This window comes from Catharus ustulatus, chromosome 6, assembly GCF_009819885.2.
Source record: "Catharus ustulatus isolate bCatUst1 chromosome 6, bCatUst1.pri.v2, whole genome shotgun sequence".
Lineage (NCBI taxonomy): Eukaryota > Metazoa > Chordata > Aves > Passeriformes > Turdidae > Catharus > Catharus ustulatus.
The window spans coordinates 14,238,328-14,256,984 of NC_046226.1; the positions used below are offsets into that span (position 1 = coordinate 14,238,328).

Here is an 18,657-nt window from a genome sequence, read left to right on the forward strand (position 1 = left end):
CATTCAAATGACAAAATCTACTGTTTCCCTCAGCTGAAACAAGAACAAATGTTTATCTGCTTAACACTGAAAGAAACTGGAAACACTGAGAAGCTGAGTAGTTTTGCAGGCTACAGCACAATTTTTCTGAAAGAACTTGACAAAACCAGTTCCTCTGCAACCAATGCTTAATGACAATGCTACACACATTTGTCATTTTTTTTAATCTAAGCTTTGGCATGTATGAAATATTTAAATAAACTGAGCTAAGAAACAAATAAAATATGCGAAGAGCCACAAATGGGCCTTCTTTTGTTTGTTTTCTTGATTTTTCCCCCCTACTTTCCACCTCTGCAGTGTCTGCCTGCAATGATTAAGTTGACAAATGAAGTTCTGACTACTAATTAAATTGAAAATAGCAGATATACTGTGACAGTGATCTCTCTCTCCCTCATACATCACCAGTAACAGTGATTGTGCATGGTTTCCCCTGCTCAGCTATCCCCAAGCACAATGGCACAAAGCACAGCAGCTGACCTACACCGAGGTGGGAGGCAGGGAGGGAGGGAGCCACATATGTGAGTCTCCTCTCACATATCAAGAGGGACAGGAGAGTTTAAATGTGTAACTACCACAGCCTGCAGCCATTTCTGTGCTGGGACAAGCACTGGGACACCACTACTTTGGCTTGTCCTTTTTTTAGCCTGGTGGAGGTCAGTTTGTCCTCTAGGACACACCTCATAGCTCTGGGGATCTTGTGATGCTCCGTGCATCCACATGCATACATTTCTCATGTCAGCCTCACAAACCTGTTCCTGACATCCCATGGATTCCAGCAGTTCCATATTGGGCAAAAGGCACTCAGTACAAGAGGAAGTAGTGGCAGGAAATCTCTGTCATCAATTGGGATAGCAGTGAATGGATCACTTGCCCTGCAAGAGCACAAAGGAAGGATAGATAGATCTGGGCTGCAGTCATCCCTGCTTCCACCATCTAACCTTAATGGCCTTTTCTAACAATTGTAACCATTCCTCAGACTATCTACTGTCCTAATGATTCTTCTCATTCTGTGATGTTTTATTTCTACTCCCTTGGTGCAGTCTGTTTCATCTCCATAACAGCAAAATTTGAAAGCCACCCTGAATGCTTTGATTTTAAAGAAATGCTTGATGTATATGAGCTGTGAAAATTCTAATCCAAATCATCTCTGAAGTTTATGATTTAATAGCCAAAGAAAAATTTGTTCAATTGTTCTCATTGCACCACCTGCTCTTTTTGGGATGGTCTATGGGTTTTCTTTCAATATGTTTGCAGGAGATGACTCTCACAGACAAAAAATGCAAGTATTTGAAGTAAAAATGTCATCATGTTGATTTACCTATATAGAATATACACAGATATAAAAATACAAACATATTTTATGACTGGTAATAATATAATTTGTGTTTCCATTTGAGTTAGCTGAGGTTTTCATTTTTTCCTCATTTTGGGTTAGTTAATTTAATGTTATTATGTAAGCATTCTCTTACAGAATCGTCTTTCTGGTTTCTTTTTCATTCACAATGAGCCATCCATACATTTCTTTCCTCATGAGAGAAAATACTTCAACAGTGTTTTCCAGGATTTCTGAAAGGAAGAAAATTGCAATTAACCAAACTCATTTTAATAGTACTAAGTTGACAACACCAAGAATAGTGACAGAATAAGAATCTCTAACCAAAAAAAGCTGACTACCTGTGGTTGGTGTTAATTTTGTCTTGCAAAATTTCCTTTTCATTTTGGAAAATGTAAGGAGTAACCATCTTGCTTTTGCAAAATACAGTTTATATTTATTTCCAGCAGGTCTCATCTAACTGAAGCCTTAAATGAAACTTTGGAACTATATAGACATTCTTAATAAATGAAGGTGCAGAGTGACACATAGCCACTCTGACTGGAAGCTCATCGGGTCAACAATTTTTTTCATTCAGTGTTCAACCAAAGCTTTACACAACAGGAGCTGTGGAGGGCAACCAAAGCAGAATCAGAATGGCTAACTAAATTCAAGCCTCTTTTAGGAAAATGCCAAGTGAAAGCCTATTGCTACCCTTCTTTTCCATCTCAGAAGAATTATGGACTCCTTTTACTCCAGGGAAACTTTTGCTGATATACAGGATGGGAAGTTGTTAAGGCAGCTGGACCCATCCATGAAAAGTTAGAGAAGTGTCCATGGTACAAAATGCCCCCAATCTTCCTCACACCTCTTTCTAACCAATTTAATTTGCCTCACTCCTATGCATAGAAATATACTTTGCCCTTTAGTCACGCAATTTCAAGGTTGTACTCAAACACGTACTGGAAGATAAAAGCTTTAAATAATGTACATTCTCTCGTTGTCCTTTTCATCGAGATCACAGGTGCATGACCTCGTCCCCCAGCACAAAAAGCTGTTGTCATAGAAACAGCTCAGGATGCCAACTTGACAACAACTGACATTCAAACCAGGAGGGACACCTTGTCTCCTGCCCTCCCCCACCAAAACACTGTGTACAGCAGGGGCCAAATCTGCAGTGTTTCTTCCTTGGCAGGGCTGGGATGTGTTCTCAGTGAGGAGTCAATGCAGTTGGCTCCAGCCTCACATGGCCACTGCACCCCAAAAACTGCCTCTGACACTACATCTAAGAGTATTCTTTGCTTTCAATGCTTACTGAGATGTGATAAGGGGAAGAGGAGGCCACCTTTCTTAATGGCTAGAACAGAGAATCTCATACCAGATCTCTCACAGTGCCACTAAATCCGTTCCTTTCAGAGTGCCAGACAGATCGCTGTCTTCCTAGAGGAAAATCACTTCAGCATTCTGCATTTCTGTTTCCTGCATGCAAAATGGGGATAACTGTACCTATGGCAAGTCTCAGATAAAGAGCTTTCAGTAATCGGTATTGTAATCAATTTTTTTTCTTATTCTATTTCCAGTTGTATCGATACTATGGTAATTATTCACCATTTAGCCCTTCTAATTGAGTAATAAATAGTCCAGGAAGCAGGAGATAGACTCCAGGGCAAACATGTTGAAAAAGTGGATGCACATTCCAGAGAGAGATAAACTCAAGGGAAAGGTATCTCACGTATATTTTGTCCCCCAGGAGATTTAATGGGAATGAACTATACAGTTAAAACACACCCGTACTCTTTGCCTTCTTCATACCTAAGCACTGCAGAATGTGTGAAATGTGGTACACAACTTTAAAGGAAAAAATAAACAGTTTTGTGTATACATATATATCTACTCACACACACATATATATATAAATAAATAAGTATATAACATTGTGGCTGGGGGAAGGGAAACAAAACACATACAACAGCATTTACTTTCCTGAAGGCTCGTGCATATTCTCGTGCCTGAATGCTGTCTTGTGATCTCTACATAACCTTTGAAACACAAGTGCATATTTCACCCTTGCAGACTAGCACAACCATTTTTTTGTCATTCCAATTTCATTTCCAGTGCGGTGTGGACTGCGGGCTCAGCAGTCACTGGAGTCTGAAGTGACTCTTGGGACCTCCTCACTGTTCTATATGCAAATGGCCCTGCACCTGGGCAGCCGAGCGGGCTTGCCGACAGTTTAGTTATGCAAATCTGATTGATCGAGAGCATATTGCAGAAGAACACACGCAGGCCTGAGACACTGGCAGCTATATTTCACTGGCTAAATTCCCGAAGAAAGAAAAAAAAAATTAAATGCCAAGCATTTTGATGCATATTCCTATCAACCCCTGAAGTGCTCTAGCGTTTATTTCGGTGTGTTTTCAACACTTTGCTTAAATGTTGTTAATGCAATTTCTCGTGCTATTGCTGAATTCACAGAAGGGCTTGTTTTCTGTGGTTTTGGTTGTTTGGTTATTTTTTTTTAAACAACCCTCAAAAAGACCCAACAACAAAGAGACAAAGAAAGACCCGAAACAACAACAAAAAATAGTTGCTATGATGTCGCAACACAATAGGTCTGTCAGTTTATTTGAAATAATTCTCCAAGTAAATAGAGTAAATGCAGTGTTAAAATATAATTAGGTCTTACAGTACAGAGGAGTGCAAAGAAACTGATGTACTAGCACAAGTTGCCCAGACTTTATTCTTTCTGCAACAAAAGGTAAAACAAACAGAGGGAATGTAGATTACATACTGTCACCCAATGTCGAAAGCACTTCACTATTTACTAAACACTCTGTATAAAAATTCAGGGAAGGAAAAGAAAAAAGAAGATAGAAAATAAAAGGATCATCTAGGATCAGCTTAAAATAATAAATTCTTTTTTTATTTAACAGAAAAAGAAGAAAATAAAAGAAAAAATGACAACCCACCTATGTGTGAGCATGTGGAAACCTCTAATAGAGAACACGCTTCAGGCATCAAGTTAATCTCAGTTTATTGCATACAACTGATTTATCTTCATTTATAAATGAGTGGTGAGCCCTGGTTCTAATATTTGCATTTCTTGTAGTTGTGTTTATGTACTTTAATGCCTTGGGGAGCCATTCATGGTGTTGAAATAACACAATTTTTATTTTCTTTTCCCAGTTTTTTCCAACAGCACATAGAGACTATTTCAATGTTTGAACACTGTTAAAGCCACTGGGAAGAGACATTAAATGAGACTTTTCAATCACTCATTTTATCTTTTTCAAGTCGCATTGTGATAGAGGTTTTCAGCAACAAGAGGGCTAATGAGACTAAATTCAGAATATACACTTTTATTGATTTTTGGGTTTTTATTTGTTTGCTTGCTTGCTTGCTTATTTGAAACAATCTCTTCTCAGGCAAGTTTTGGGGTTGGTGGCTCCACAGCTAAAAGTTTACAGTTGCACAGATCCCAAAGCAGGGAAAAGAAGCTGTCTCCAATGGTATGCTTAAAATGGCTAATGCAGCAGTCCGGTCTCAGTTGGGGCCACGAAGCATTCCACAAAACAAATTGTTGCAATAAGCCACTAGACAAACACCTATTAGTCTGGTCCTAGAGAATATGAATTCACAGAAACGCTCCCAATAAAATATATTTCCATTTTCAATCAGTGCATAAAGTTCTTTACTTCAGAATACTTTTACATAAACAGCAATTAAAATATGTATTATTTGATTTAACCTGAAAAGAAAAAGTATTTTATTTTTAATCTCAGAGTTAAATCTGTCTTAATCGCAAGAGGACCGTGCACAGAACAAAATTCCTTGGTAACAGAAGATTGTCCAAAAGCACTCCTAGAAATCCCCCTGAGAAATATAGTTAAAATTTCTAGAGAGAAGCCCAAGTTATCTAAAGGACTTGAAAAGCCAAGCAACCCTGCTGGAGCAATGTTAGAGCACATCTTATTGAATAGAAAACATTTCTCTGCACGTTAAGTTGTATTGCCTTTGGCAGAAACTCTTCAGCTGCAAATTTGTCCAAGGAATGACATGCAGTACACATCAGAGGAGTAATGAAGGAAAGAGGCTTAGATGGGCACTTTGCAGCTGACGGGGAGCTGTTATTGAGCCTTGTCTGCTGCATTTAGCAAAAGGGGGGAAAAAAACCCAACCGAAAAAGAGGGACCATCTTTGTGTGCCCCCGACTCTTACTGCCATCTCTTTAAAATAAATAATTAAATAAATAGTGAAAAAAATAGCCATCTGACAAGCAAAGCCTAGCCAGAGGGTCAAAAGTGAAGATCCTGGGAAAGGTCAAGTTTAATCTCTACCCACGATGCCCTACTGCATCCCTCACAACAGCTGACTAACAAAAGGGGCTCAGCACTGTGACTGACAGAATTCTTAATTGTATCCACTCATTCATGACAATTTGATTAAAATATTACGCCAAAGTCTCACCCCCTGTTTGCTTCGATCCTCCAAATCTAATTTTGAATTTTCAGAAAGGAGATTACCTCCACAAGCATGACTGGGATGCTATTAACTTCTACTTAATCTTTATTACTGATGTGAATTTAACATATGTATGGCTTCGTCTCGCTCCTGTTGTTTTCTCTCTAAAGTAACGTCTAGGCAATATACAAGTGGCGGACATTAATTTTCACTTTGATATTCTGTCATACCAAAGCTTATACTTTCATATGAAAATTTAAAGATATACTCTCTTAATACCATGGCACAATTAGACTGCATTAAAAAAAATAAAAAGCCCAAACACGCACTTGCTTCCTCCAGTCACCACCAAAGAAAAGAACAAAGCTCTGCGGAACAGACTTCAAAGTATTATAACTTTTCACTGTTATCTCCAGCTATATCCCTTTTATTAGAGGAGCTGTTCCAAGGACTGACAAGAACTGGTAAATTCTACTTAATGTCAATAATGCAGTTGTGAAGAAGTCAAGGAAGCAGTCAAAATTTCTAACCAATTTGGATTATTCCCAAATTTATGAAACTAGTAATTGAATATGGCATTGTTTCCATTGTGACCAGTGTCCCCATTTCAAATATCTTTGAATAGAAGATACTATTTAATCTTCAAGGTGTTTACTTTACTCCCACACTCCTTTTCTCCCCACAAGTTAAATAACAAATGGACACAACCAGCTGCAATTATGTTTGCAGGAGTATTCACAAACCTATTGAACGTGAAATATTTTTAATAAACAGTCTGGTCTGGAAAAGAATTCCACCAAAAATATTATTTTATTTCCTTCCCTTTCCCCCAGAGGATCAGAAACATATCTTTTAATATCTTCCTTTACAAAATAATTTTTGTCATTTCTGTCCATGTCTGCTTTACTCTTATAAAAAGAGAAGCAATAAATTAATCTTCCTAAATTCAGATGCTGTGACTTCCTAATTTGCCTGTCCAACTGCTGCTCCCATTAGCAGGGGAGTATTTGGACTTGATTCAAACTTGAGGGAGGATATCACCTCCAGTCATTCAACATGTATACCACTTACAAGGAGTTGTAGAACTACTCTAAGTTTCTCAAATCCCATATTACCCAGACAATGAGGGATAGACTGATATCTAGAATTTCTGGAAGAGGTTTCTTAGAATCCTTTTCCAAAGTTTCCATTTTGCTCAAATAAATATTTGGAATACTGTTCAGAATTTGGATTTTGCCCAATCAAGGAAAATAATCTGTATTTCTGTATTAAAACTTTTTTCAGCATTTGCCCAGGACTGAAAGTATACTCACACTCAAAGTATTTAAAACACTTCTTCCACCTGTGTATATGGAACAACAGGCATATTCTCTCTAGCTTGTTCCTTCTGCTCCTAGCACTGTCATGAGAACCTCCATACAGGGAAACAGCAGCACAGTAAAGAGCTTCCATGTCTTGCAACAACTTTCAAGTTTTCCAAAGTATTCCCACTGCAGCTGCAGAAATACAAAAATTGTCTGAAGTTGCATCATGACTGTGACAATACTAATGAACAGTGAAAATATTAATCTCACTGGTCCATCCCAGAGAAATCCCTACTTAACTGATTTCACCGCAGTTTTTAGAGGATTGATACATGAAGGATCATGTCACAGTAAGAAAAAGAAATGTGCAACAGGTCTGCCAATCTCATCCTCAAAAAGGACCCTCTTCCCCAATTCCAAATCTCGCAATTTGTTTAATCCTTGGGATGAAAATACAACGTATGGACACCTGAAAGCTTCTCAATGCCATCAGGAGTACAGATGCAACAGACTGAACACATCATGGTCAGCTTTGGTACCCAGCAGTGACCCAGAAAAGGATGGATAAAAATGTGATAGTGAGCTCTGCCTCTCCCTTGCAAATGAACAGTAGAAGTCCTGCACCCTCAAAGACCAAAAAGTCCATTTCTTGTTTGAAGTACAGGAAATGAAAATGTACACATTTCATTCTCTGATGACACAATGTTTTCTGGGAGTTTTCCAGATGATACAGACCACAAGCTGAGCAGCACAGCTCTATTGCGAGGGCAGACTTCACAAGATATGTTTAATAGGTAGTAGCTTTACTTTGTTTAAGGTCACATTACATGCTTATACAGAGATATCACTAGAGGTTCCTCTTTCTTTTGCCAGATTTTTAGCAATTGTAGGATAATCCCTTTTCCTGAAACCTGTGTCCCCCAATTTTCAATAAATCACTGCTGGGAAGACATGCACTGTCTGTGCAGGCAGAACAACACACAGATCTCGCCCATATCCCAAAAGCATAGGGTAACTTGGCACACTTCATGACACTAACAAATACTTGCTTCGCCTCTGTGTCTCCAAGAAAATGCATCCCCAGCCACCCATCTCAGCCTCCTCCACAAGTTTTCTACTCCACAAAAGTCAGCAAAGCAGTTCCTCTGTTGCCACGGGACCAAAGAATCTAGACTCAAACTGAGCTCCTAGGTTTGAGCAAGTGTGGTTGCACAAGGGCAGGGTGATAAAATCACCAGGCACTGTCTCAAGAATTCAGGTGAGGGATAAAAACTCACTGTCTCTGAGGGAGGGAACCCTCACCACACATGGCCCTCGTGAGACCGTGGGCTCTGTCTCAGGATTCCCAAGTCCAATAACAAAATTAAGTCCCTGATATTTTTCACCCTAATTTTGAAACAGTGGCTATGTTTTTGAGTTAAATCTATGTGCAACACAAAAATTACTAAGTGTGGAGGGAGAGGTGGCCACTTACAGCATGTCAAACTGCATTTCTCTGACTGTGGTAAATCTCCATGGAAGGTGGCCACTTTGTGGTTATCTACTCGCAGTCCTGGATATCAGACTGGAAGCTCCTTCCAACAACTCCAGTCTACTGAATGCCAAATGGAATGTTCCACATTGCCTAAGGCACGTCTCTAGAGAACTGTAGCCAAAGGGTCACCAGATCTGGTTCTTTCCCCATCTCTAAAACCAGAAGGGGATTTTTTCCTTGCTGTAGTTTTTTCAGTTTTCTTGCTCGTCTCCAAAAGTCATGGAATATTACAGGACTTGTGGAATTACAGCAACAAAAACACGGATAAACACTTGGTCATGCTGAGCCTCACTGCAGCCAGCAACCACATTAATCAATGCTTGCTCCAATATGCCTGAGCTCCCCACAAGGTTTCTCCAGTGGACAACTGGTGGTGAGAGGGAAAATAGCCAAAAGGTTAATGGAAGCATAAACAGATAAATAAATAAATGCAGATTGAAGAACCTGAGGTTTAAATAAAGAGGTAGTGCATCCTCCTATGTTGTCCAAAGACAGAGAGTGGAAGCTAAATACACCAGGGTTTTAAGGTTTCCAGATGATTATTTCTAAATTGGTATAACAGTACTCTGAAAGCTCATTTTAACCACTGAATACACAAAAACCTTCACTGATTTTCTGAACCTCTTTCCATGCCTGGAGGTTACATACCCTTATAGGAAGAATCTCAGGTGTTAGCTCTTTTATAGAGTTTACTTGAAAGAAAGAAATAAAAACCAAACCACCTCTCCCTCTCCATACACAACTCTAGATGTCCATTCCCAGTGCAGAGGTAGGACTTTTGTTAGGAGTTCCTTTCTCTTTGAAGGATAAAACTAAGAAGTTATTGTTTTTCTAAATATAACTCAGAGTTTTCAGTTTATTTCTCTGGTATCCGAGGAACTGAAATCAAACTGGGAGAAAGAGAATAGGACACCCCGCAAACACTCCAAGCCCCAAAGCAAACTTGACAGCTCCTTAGGAATTCAGCCATCTTTTGAATAAAACCAGCCTGCTTTCTGTTCACCGCATGCCAAATGGTTTCCTGTCATTTCCAGTAGGATTTTTTTTCTTTTTTTTTGCCAGTTCACAACTGCCTTCTATTGTCAATGCTTTGAATAGCCAACAACGATGTAAAGTGGTGGGCTCCTATCAGCATTGTTCTCCTGTTCAGAGGCACAGAGAACAAGAATACATCTATGTTTTCCATACAGTGTAGAAAAATGTAATTCTCTGTTTAGTGTCATATCAACAGCTCGTGTCCCAATTCACCGCCATGGGCAATGAATGACAGACTGTGCAGTCCATCCTGACAATGTGACCAAGATATCTGTGGTCGAGACTGCTATATCGTTTTTTCCCTTTCCAAAAATGTTGCCAGAGAAATCTCCTATTTTTGTTCCTTTATTTGTTTCTTTATCTAAATACAAAGTAGAGATAAAAATGAAATTGAGTTCATTAAACAAGCTGCAAATAATGTCTTGATAGCACAGGAAATGTTACATTCCCCGCAATTTAACATTGCAGCATGTGTTCTCAATGGAGCACGGATTTCTTTATAATACTAATAAAAATAGCTGTAGTCCCATTCTTTCAACAAAGGCTTCCCCCCACCCCAGCAATTCAGTAGAATATATCTTATTTTCTAGTATAAAAAAGTTTCCTTTATAGGTAGCAGGCACATCACAGTTAACAATATGTAGCTGAAGGGTGATTAACTCCAGGTACCATAGGTCTGGAACTGGCAATAAATAGGTAGCTTGGAGCTGTGCACTGGAAACAGCATTTATTCAAGAGAAGAGGAGAAATGAAACAGAAGTTTGACAATGTTAGAAAAGAAATGTAAGAAATAGGTTGAGGCAGCTATGGCACAGCAATGATTTACATGCCGTTAACGTACTGTGGCTGTATGTTTTGTTCAGGACAATATTTAAATAAAAGCAGCGTTAGCCTTGGCAGCCTGTGTATTAACACATTGAATTTATGTTGCCTCCAAGGTAAAGAGCATCTTCTTATTGTAACATATACAGGAATTACAGTGTCGAGAGCATCTTTGGCAGTATATTCTACCTTAAGCAGAGCTTACAGGATTTGTTTCAATTTATTTTTATTTTTCCATCATTTCTTGAGTGTTTTCATTTGTTTGTAAGTTGTTCAGTAGGATGATAATTTTTTCTTTTTACTTCTTCAGACTCAAAAACATTTCCAGCAGAGGAAAAAAATACATTTACACAGCCAACAAAGGAAAGTAGAGGTTTTAGCTTAACAGATGGTTGGAGTTGTTGGAGTAGGAAAGTTGATGGAGTGGAGGTATCCAGTCTGCATACCTGTGGCACAAGAGTTTTCCTCTCATGCAATGGTAACTTCTATCTGAGCTGCAGACTGGTGCTGTGGAGAACAGAGACAAGGGCAATGTCTCTGAACAGGCCTTTTGACACTCTGCCAGCATCAGTGTCATCCCTGTCTTGATCTTCCTTTGCGTTTTACATGGCTCTCCCAAAACTATCTGAGCTGCCAGGTAATGTTGGTCATAGGGGGATCTTAGCAGCTGGCTGTTTTGTGACAAATGACACAGAATCAGCAACAGTACATGACCTTTATGGATTCTGGCTGTCTCTTAGAAGAATGTGAAATATTCACAATGAAATACAAAACCTACTTGAAATTCAAGTTGCTCCTCAGACAATTACGATGGAACCAAAAGACCTAACTGCCCTGTATTGGTAAGATATTTATATTTCTACTGCCCCCATAAAGTTCTCTGCCTTGTGCATCATTATAGAAAATAACAAGAACTCAGAGCTTTTTTAAGTACAAGGCCAGTCCTAGATGACTGTCTGAAGTACAGATGAATGACAGTGAAAAAAGCAATCCCAATGGCAGCAATATGATCTGGAGGCATAGCCTTGGAGCAGGGGTATGAAACCTTCAGACTCAGCCAAAATAAACCACTGCTACTGTGGGGAGAGATGTGGGGGAAAGGCACATAAAATTCAGGCATTAGTTCAGAAAAGCAGCTGCAGCATTTGCTACAAACTTCTGAACAAAGCACACTGAATCAACAATATAAGTAAATCATAACATCTTCTGCCTCCCAGAGTAAAAAAGTTAATCATGTTAGGTCCCTCTGAACATCTGTCATCCTCCACAGTATGGAAAAAGGTGAGTTTTAGATCGACAGACTCCAACTCTCTCAGATCAACTATAAGGAACTCAGTGACATACTTCAAGGGCCTCTTCTTCCTCTTCTTTCATGTGACGTGCCTCCTTCCAATTTAATTGAGAGTAGGTTTCCCTGCTCAAATTCCTTATGCCATTATTTAGCATCACAGTCACAGGATATAATTCTGGGAATTAAAAGGTTGTTGCAGAAAAATTAACAATCCCTCTAGGTTTAAGACCTCTCCACATGCTGTAATATGTCTAGTAGGAAGATAACAGTAGGACTGGAGTTCTGTATCTGGCAGTTATAATTCAGTGGGACTGTACAGTTTCTTACAAAATACTAATGCCACTAGAGAAAGTGAAGTATATGGGTCTAAGGCAGATGGAAGTTTTCATTTAAAGACATCAACAGCAACATGGAAAAGGAAAATTTAAAACTGCAGTAGATAACTTACTCTGCAAAAGCAGAAAAAATATCTTCTGCATCTCTGATGACTGGGAAGCAACTTGGACTTCAATCCAGGGGTTCCATACACTCCCTCACCTCCCTTCCTTCTAGCAATTAGGAAGATAAAAAAGACTACACCCGTGCCTTCATTGCCAAAATAGTTGATTTTATCACAACACAATTAACATATTTCAGCAACACTCTCACCAAGATATGGGAAAGTTTCTTCTTCAAAACACTGTATAGGCAAAATCAACACCATAGACAGCATCAGTGGTTCCTCCTTCAATAAAAGGTTCATTGCTTTGCTTCCGAAAGGATTTTGTAGAAGAAATAATAAATGCTCTCTATGTCATTACAACATAATCTGTGTTTTATTGATCTGTATGCTTCAGTCCAGGCCTGAGAGCTCTTCTGGGTACTGTTGTCATCAACAGCTCCTGCAGTCACTGAAACATTTACTCCCTCAAATAAAATAAAGGTTTTCTTCCCAAATCAGTTTCAGTTCATCTGACAGAGGCTCCTAGATGCTAGGAAAAGGTACAAAACCTTACACTGGAACAGCATTATTTTACAACTTTGAAGAGCACTGGTCTCTGAGGTAAAAATTGATGTTGTTTAAGTACTCTCTAATTGTATTTTCTTTCTCTGCAAAAAATGAAATGCTCTTTCCACATGCAGAATGCATACAACTTACTATAGCTGATTATATATTATCCACAGGCCTGGTTTTCCTTTTCCAAAAAGAAAAACAATTCTCTAGAACTACTTAGATTTTTTTCCTTGACCAGTTCCTCAAAGTTGGGGAAAAAAAACCAACACTATATCAAAACAAAACCAAAAAAACCCACAAACAAAGAAACAAAAAACCTTGCTAGTAAAATTTTTAGAGCTACTCACCCCAATAGAAAGCATAATTTAAATTAACAAAATACTTACATAGAATATACAAGAGATAGTTCTGATGACACGTCTTGGAGGTGACATGTCTGAATGTAAAACGTTAGTAATTTTAAAAGCCGGAAAATAGAATCCTGTGTTACTTCCAGAGTTGAAAGATATTAGCACTGAGCTTAGCAAGGAGAAAGATAATAGAGGGCTGCAGTCAAATTACAGGTATGCCTAAAGGAAAAATAATTCTGATTGTAGAAGTAGCCAAAATCAGAAGACAAAAAATGGTATCAGATGCTGACAGAATATGTATCTACACTGATAAATGCAAAAGACAAATAAGACACAAATTTTGAAAGCAATTGAATATTGAAGCATCCTGCTTCATGACAAGATCTCATCACAATAATCCTCAAAACAGGTTTAACCAGACAGTTTTGCTGAAGGAGATTCTTTGACTCAGGAATCATCCAATAAAGCTCTGCAACTCACGCTATGTATGACTAGTAGGATGCTAGACTAAGTTGCCACAACAGTCCCTCCTAGACTTAAGAATTTGGAATTATCTTAACAACCATCGTCCTCTCTTCACCTGATCATTATTCTGTGGGACAATGACATAACACATTTCTGAGAGTTATCAAAAGCTATTGCCCAGACCCAAAAATCTGTGAAAAGGCATGAGGTAAGGCAAAATCTGGGCAGATAAAGTGACCTCCAGAGTGAAGAACGAATTAAAAAAACTATTTTCAGATTAACTAATGCAAGAGTACAAGTTAGTGCACAAACACAAGGTGCATGCGGATTATAACATGATATGATTTAAAATATTCCTTCAGGTGAGGATTTAATAACACTTAAAAAGCCCTGACAGCTCCCTGTCAAGGTACATCCATGATATTAAGTTGGAAAGCAATTGTCTTGCTCATAAAACAATCCAAACTGGAAAACACATGGTGGACAAAGCCAAGGACAGCAGGGGTCGGTGCTGAACCCCATTCTGATGATATGTTGAGATGTGCTTCCTAAGAACCTGCATTAGCTTTGATGAGTCACATCTTCATGCAACTCATTTTCATCACACTGAAAGATGAACAAATAAATACCAGGCAAAGAGAAGCTCTGCAAGGGGGAGGCAACACTGACAAGAGCATCACTAGGACAAATTTCCCAAGTCACTCCCAGAGCTGAACACTAGAGCTACAGTAAGTGAGAGACAAGATGACGATCTGTAAAAACCTTCTGTCACTATGTAAAGTGAATGCAGTGGGACCATTTCATGCCTGCATTCCAGCCAGTGTTTGGGCTTTTCTCCACCCTTCTCTGAGGCAAATTCTGTGTTATGTTGTAACTTCCTGCTCTCCTGAGCACCCACCATTTACATCTCTTCATCTGATCTTAACCTGATACTAATCTATTATTTCTTTTCCAGGAACTTCACTGTAGTCATGGATTGGGTTTTTTTGTACTCTGCAATTCAGTTCTCCATTCTTCTGCTGTTTCACACACTCCCCATCTCATTACTACACTTCCCAGCTTTCTGGTTTTCCTTCTTGCACTCCAGCTCTGTATTGTAAATACAACTGGTTTCACTTTCATTGCCTTTTCTTAGGACCATTATGATGTTTGCCACACTTTTTTTTACTTTTCCAGTTTGGTGTGTTCAAAAATCTTATATTTTGCAGCCTTGTATTTTCCCTGGCAAACTGGCCAAGCTTCTTCAGATTATAGTAAATTTTTCCTAGCCAGTCAGAACAAAAACCTGACTTTACTCCTTGTGTTACATGAGTTCATGGTTCACCTGCATGTAAGAGCCTACATAATTAATTTCATTACAGCCTATGAATCTGATTATTTTTTTAAACTTACTCTCACATCTGTTTTGATGGATAGCATAATGCTTGAGACCCTTCAATGTGTTGAGATTGAAAATTTTTTTTGGAAGTCTATCTTCTTCACAAATACTTACCATTTGCTTCTTCTCTTGGTCACAAAGTGCTTTATTAAAAACATCCTAAAACTAAAAAAATATCCATGGACTTTAAGCATTTCCCAATTTTGAAATGCATCACAGATTGCAGGAGCACACTGACAGACCTCAAGACAGTTTGCATTAGTCCACTCAGCCCTCCATGCTATGTCCAGATTAATGGGACATATTTAAACTCCATGTGTTGCATAGCCTGAGTTGGGAGACAGCAATCCCTTAACTTTCCACAAAAAAACTGAATAATCATGTCAGGATTCAAACTGAATGGAGTGTGAAATGGTTCCCTCATGTTCCTATTAATTTTTTGTCTTTTGTCTGAAAATCCAAGCAAGTTTGAAGCCCCATTGCTCTGACTGCTCCATGTGACTCTCATGTGATCCAAGGAGAACTAGAAGGAAGCAGAAGTCCAAGTCTTTTCCAAGTCCTATATTAAATGAACAAGAGAACTTCTGTGTGCTTTGTTGCCTGCAGGGCAATATCCCTTTTACTGCAGTGCCATGGCTCTAGCTCCAGGATGATTTCTCACACATCTTTACTCTCTATTTTCCAGTTCCCAGGATGGTACAGAGCAAGATGTTGGGTATTGTTGAGAACTAAGGGGTTGGAGGGGGAAAAGGGCTACAGAGTACTTACACTGCCAATGGCCAGCAGCTGTAATGAGAGAGAAAAGACAGCTGAGGTTATAAAAGCTTAGCCAAACTTTCTGCACATAGAATAGGTAACCCATCTGCTTTTAAAGGTTAACAACAACAACAACAAAAGACTCTAAAGAGGTAAAACTGGGAAGATGGATATATATCTTCAACAACAAGTGGACTGGTATGACCCTGGCATCATCAAGCCCCCTACAGTAGCTCTTTCTCTGTCGTCTTGGATATCACTTATTTTAATAACACATTTACTGATGAGAGTAAAACTAATGTAGCATGAAGAGAAGGATGGAATAGAAGGCATCTTATTTGTCAATACATCGTCACTGTCACCCTGCTTTGGTAATAAGATATGAACAGCAGTCTGATTTTCAGAGACACCATGCACCAGCATGTCTCTTCATTTTCATCTGGAAGTGAGGGAGATCAGAAGTGCTGAAAAAAAAGTTGTCATTTATTGTATTTTTTCTCCTGCAACATATATATTTGTTGTCAATAAATTCATCCATTTGAGATTAATTTTAGAAGCTATTAAAATAAAATATTTATGTAGTAAATATCCTATTCTTATGATTCTACCATTATATAGATATTATTAGGTACTTTCCTTATAGTACAGCTCATGCTAATAAGGTTGATATTATTTTACAGAAAGCACAAACCCTCCAGTTGGAAAAAAGATTTTGAAAATACAACCTATGGAAACAGGTAGGACAATATTTTGCTTCATGTCTTGGGAGTAAAGAGATTTGACTCATGATTTTTGAAAATCTGAGGTCAGGAACAATTTCCAGATTGTTTTACTAAACCACAAAGTAATAATAATAATCAAAATCTTAGACAAAAGTTGTTCTGTTGCTGCTACTGAAGAGAGATTTACCTCTATTTCCTAGGGATTACCAATATAATAGTCTTTAATAACCTGCAATTGTCAGACAAGCATGTTTTATTCCTGCACTTTAACAATAGCCCAAAAGTGCCAAAAGCATTTGCATTTATCTTCAGCCAGTGAAGTAGATGGCAAGACCAGAAGGAGCTCTATCTAACAATAGCTCTGATGCCTTACAATTGTCTTGAATATTTCAACAAAGAGATACCTCAGCGTATTTCCCTGGCTACCAATGATTTGCCAAAGGTCAATAACTTTAGCTTTAAAACCCAGCTGATTTCTAAAGATTTTCTTGCAGCTGAGAGATTAATCCAGACTCTTATAAACATATTTATGAAATAAGAGCAAGGGACTTCATCCTGGCAGTTTGGAATGTAACACCATTTTGTATCTATATTATTTTTGGGATTAGAAACCATTAATTTCTAAAATTGTGCTGTGGAGCATAAGTGGCAACAGCTGCAGCTATCTGTTTGCTGTCTTTCCACATGGGCTATTTTCTGTGCAAGATATGCATGAAGAACACAAATAAATGGGGTGATACCTCTTTAGACAGGGCCTGGCAAATTTAAAATAAAAAACTAAAAAGCATAAACCATGTGCACTTTAAAACAATAAACTTAGGTGTTAATAAAAATGGCATCTTAAGGCAAGTCCTTACACACTTCCTGTTTCTGTAATCAATTCTTCTTCATGCACAAACTAATACAATGCCTCTTCTTATTATGTCACTACTGTACACAAAACATTTCATGCATAAAGTATTAATCCCAGACACAGGTCTCCGAGAGAATGATTGTACTGGCTAAAGGAAGACAGAGGGAGAGAGAGAGAGGTTTCTGACTATAGCTCTAGTAATGCTTTCCAGTCCCAAAACAAAACTGCAACTATATTTAAGCTCATGGCTTTTCAATAGCACATAAAAGCAAATCTTTGGACAGTTTAATGTTGTGGACAAGATGACTGAGAGAATCAGAATGAGACACACCATGTGTCCCATTCAAATTTGATCTATAAAAACCCAAAGTAAACCAAACTCAGTTACCTGGGTATTCTTTGTACTTTACTTTTCACAAAATTCACCTTTTTAAAGAATTTATTCCAAAGTGAATCTGGAAAAAGTAAAAGTTTTGATTCTTGCCCACTAAGGGGGTGTGTGGGGTCAGGATGGAAAAAGAGGGAGGAAAAAAGGAAAAAAAATAACCTCAGTGAATGCAGCCTTTAAGTCTTCAAAAGATTTTTATTGTTAAGAATTGTCACTCCTTATTTCACAAGTTCAGAATACTGCACTGTCAGTAAACCATTCATTGAAATATAAATATCTAACACATGGTAATTTAATTAGGAGAATCAGGCATGTCTCTACTTCTATTCCTTCTTGACTCTGTTATGGGCTATGTGAACTGTGCCCCATGCCAGGCCCTTGCTGCCCATAGCATCCAGATCCAGACCTTGGCTGGAGCTTTTCCCCTGTGGCTCACATTTCCTTGGCAATTGAAGTCACAATGCAGGGGGGAGAAAAGGTACAATTATTTCTTGCCATAATACTGAGTCAGAACATGGCTGAGATTTTACAGTGTTAGGACAATTTCAACTCCTTCAGTTTAGTCCTAACCTCAGATCTGCTGGTTGAGACCAGCACAGAAAGACCATCCTCCAGAGTCAGTTAACACGGGCTTCATCCAAACCATTACTAAATATTTTCCCTATTGGGACCTCATTTTCTTTTCTTGACAGAGAATTTTGCAGTCTAAGAGGCCTACATAGAAAACTATGCAGAGATCTTTTCAAAGAAGTAGTCCATCTGTTGCCAGTGGGATAGTTCACCTGAATAAAGAGCTATAAGCACAATATAGTTCAACAACAGAAAATGGTTTGCAGTAAATAGAGCTTTGCTAGACTGCAATCATTCCTGATAATCCCTCTGTGGTGGGTTGACCCTGGCTGGATGCCAGGTGCCCACAAAAGCTGGTCTGTCACTGCCCTCCTCAGCTGGAC

The 18,657-nt window shown here is 38.6% G+C and overlaps 1 long non-coding RNA gene across 2 annotated transcripts in view; it reads right to left on the minus strand.

Moving 5' to 3' along the window:
* Window positions 1-18,657, minus strand: part of LOC116998390 — a 100,563-nt gene that overhangs the window by 75,757 nt on the left and 6,149 nt on the right. Inside the window, exons 1-2 of one of the 2 annotated variants that reach the window (XR_004418374.2) lie at window positions 1,509-1,580; window positions 789-911 (exon numbers count right to left, since the gene is read on the minus strand). The exons of the other annotated variant lie outside the window; for it this stretch is intronic. This is a non-coding gene — a long non-coding RNA (uncharacterized LOC116998390). Of the gene's footprint in view, window positions 1-788; window positions 912-1,508; window positions 1,581-18,657 lie in introns of those variants that run through there. 2 annotated transcript variants of the gene reach the window in all.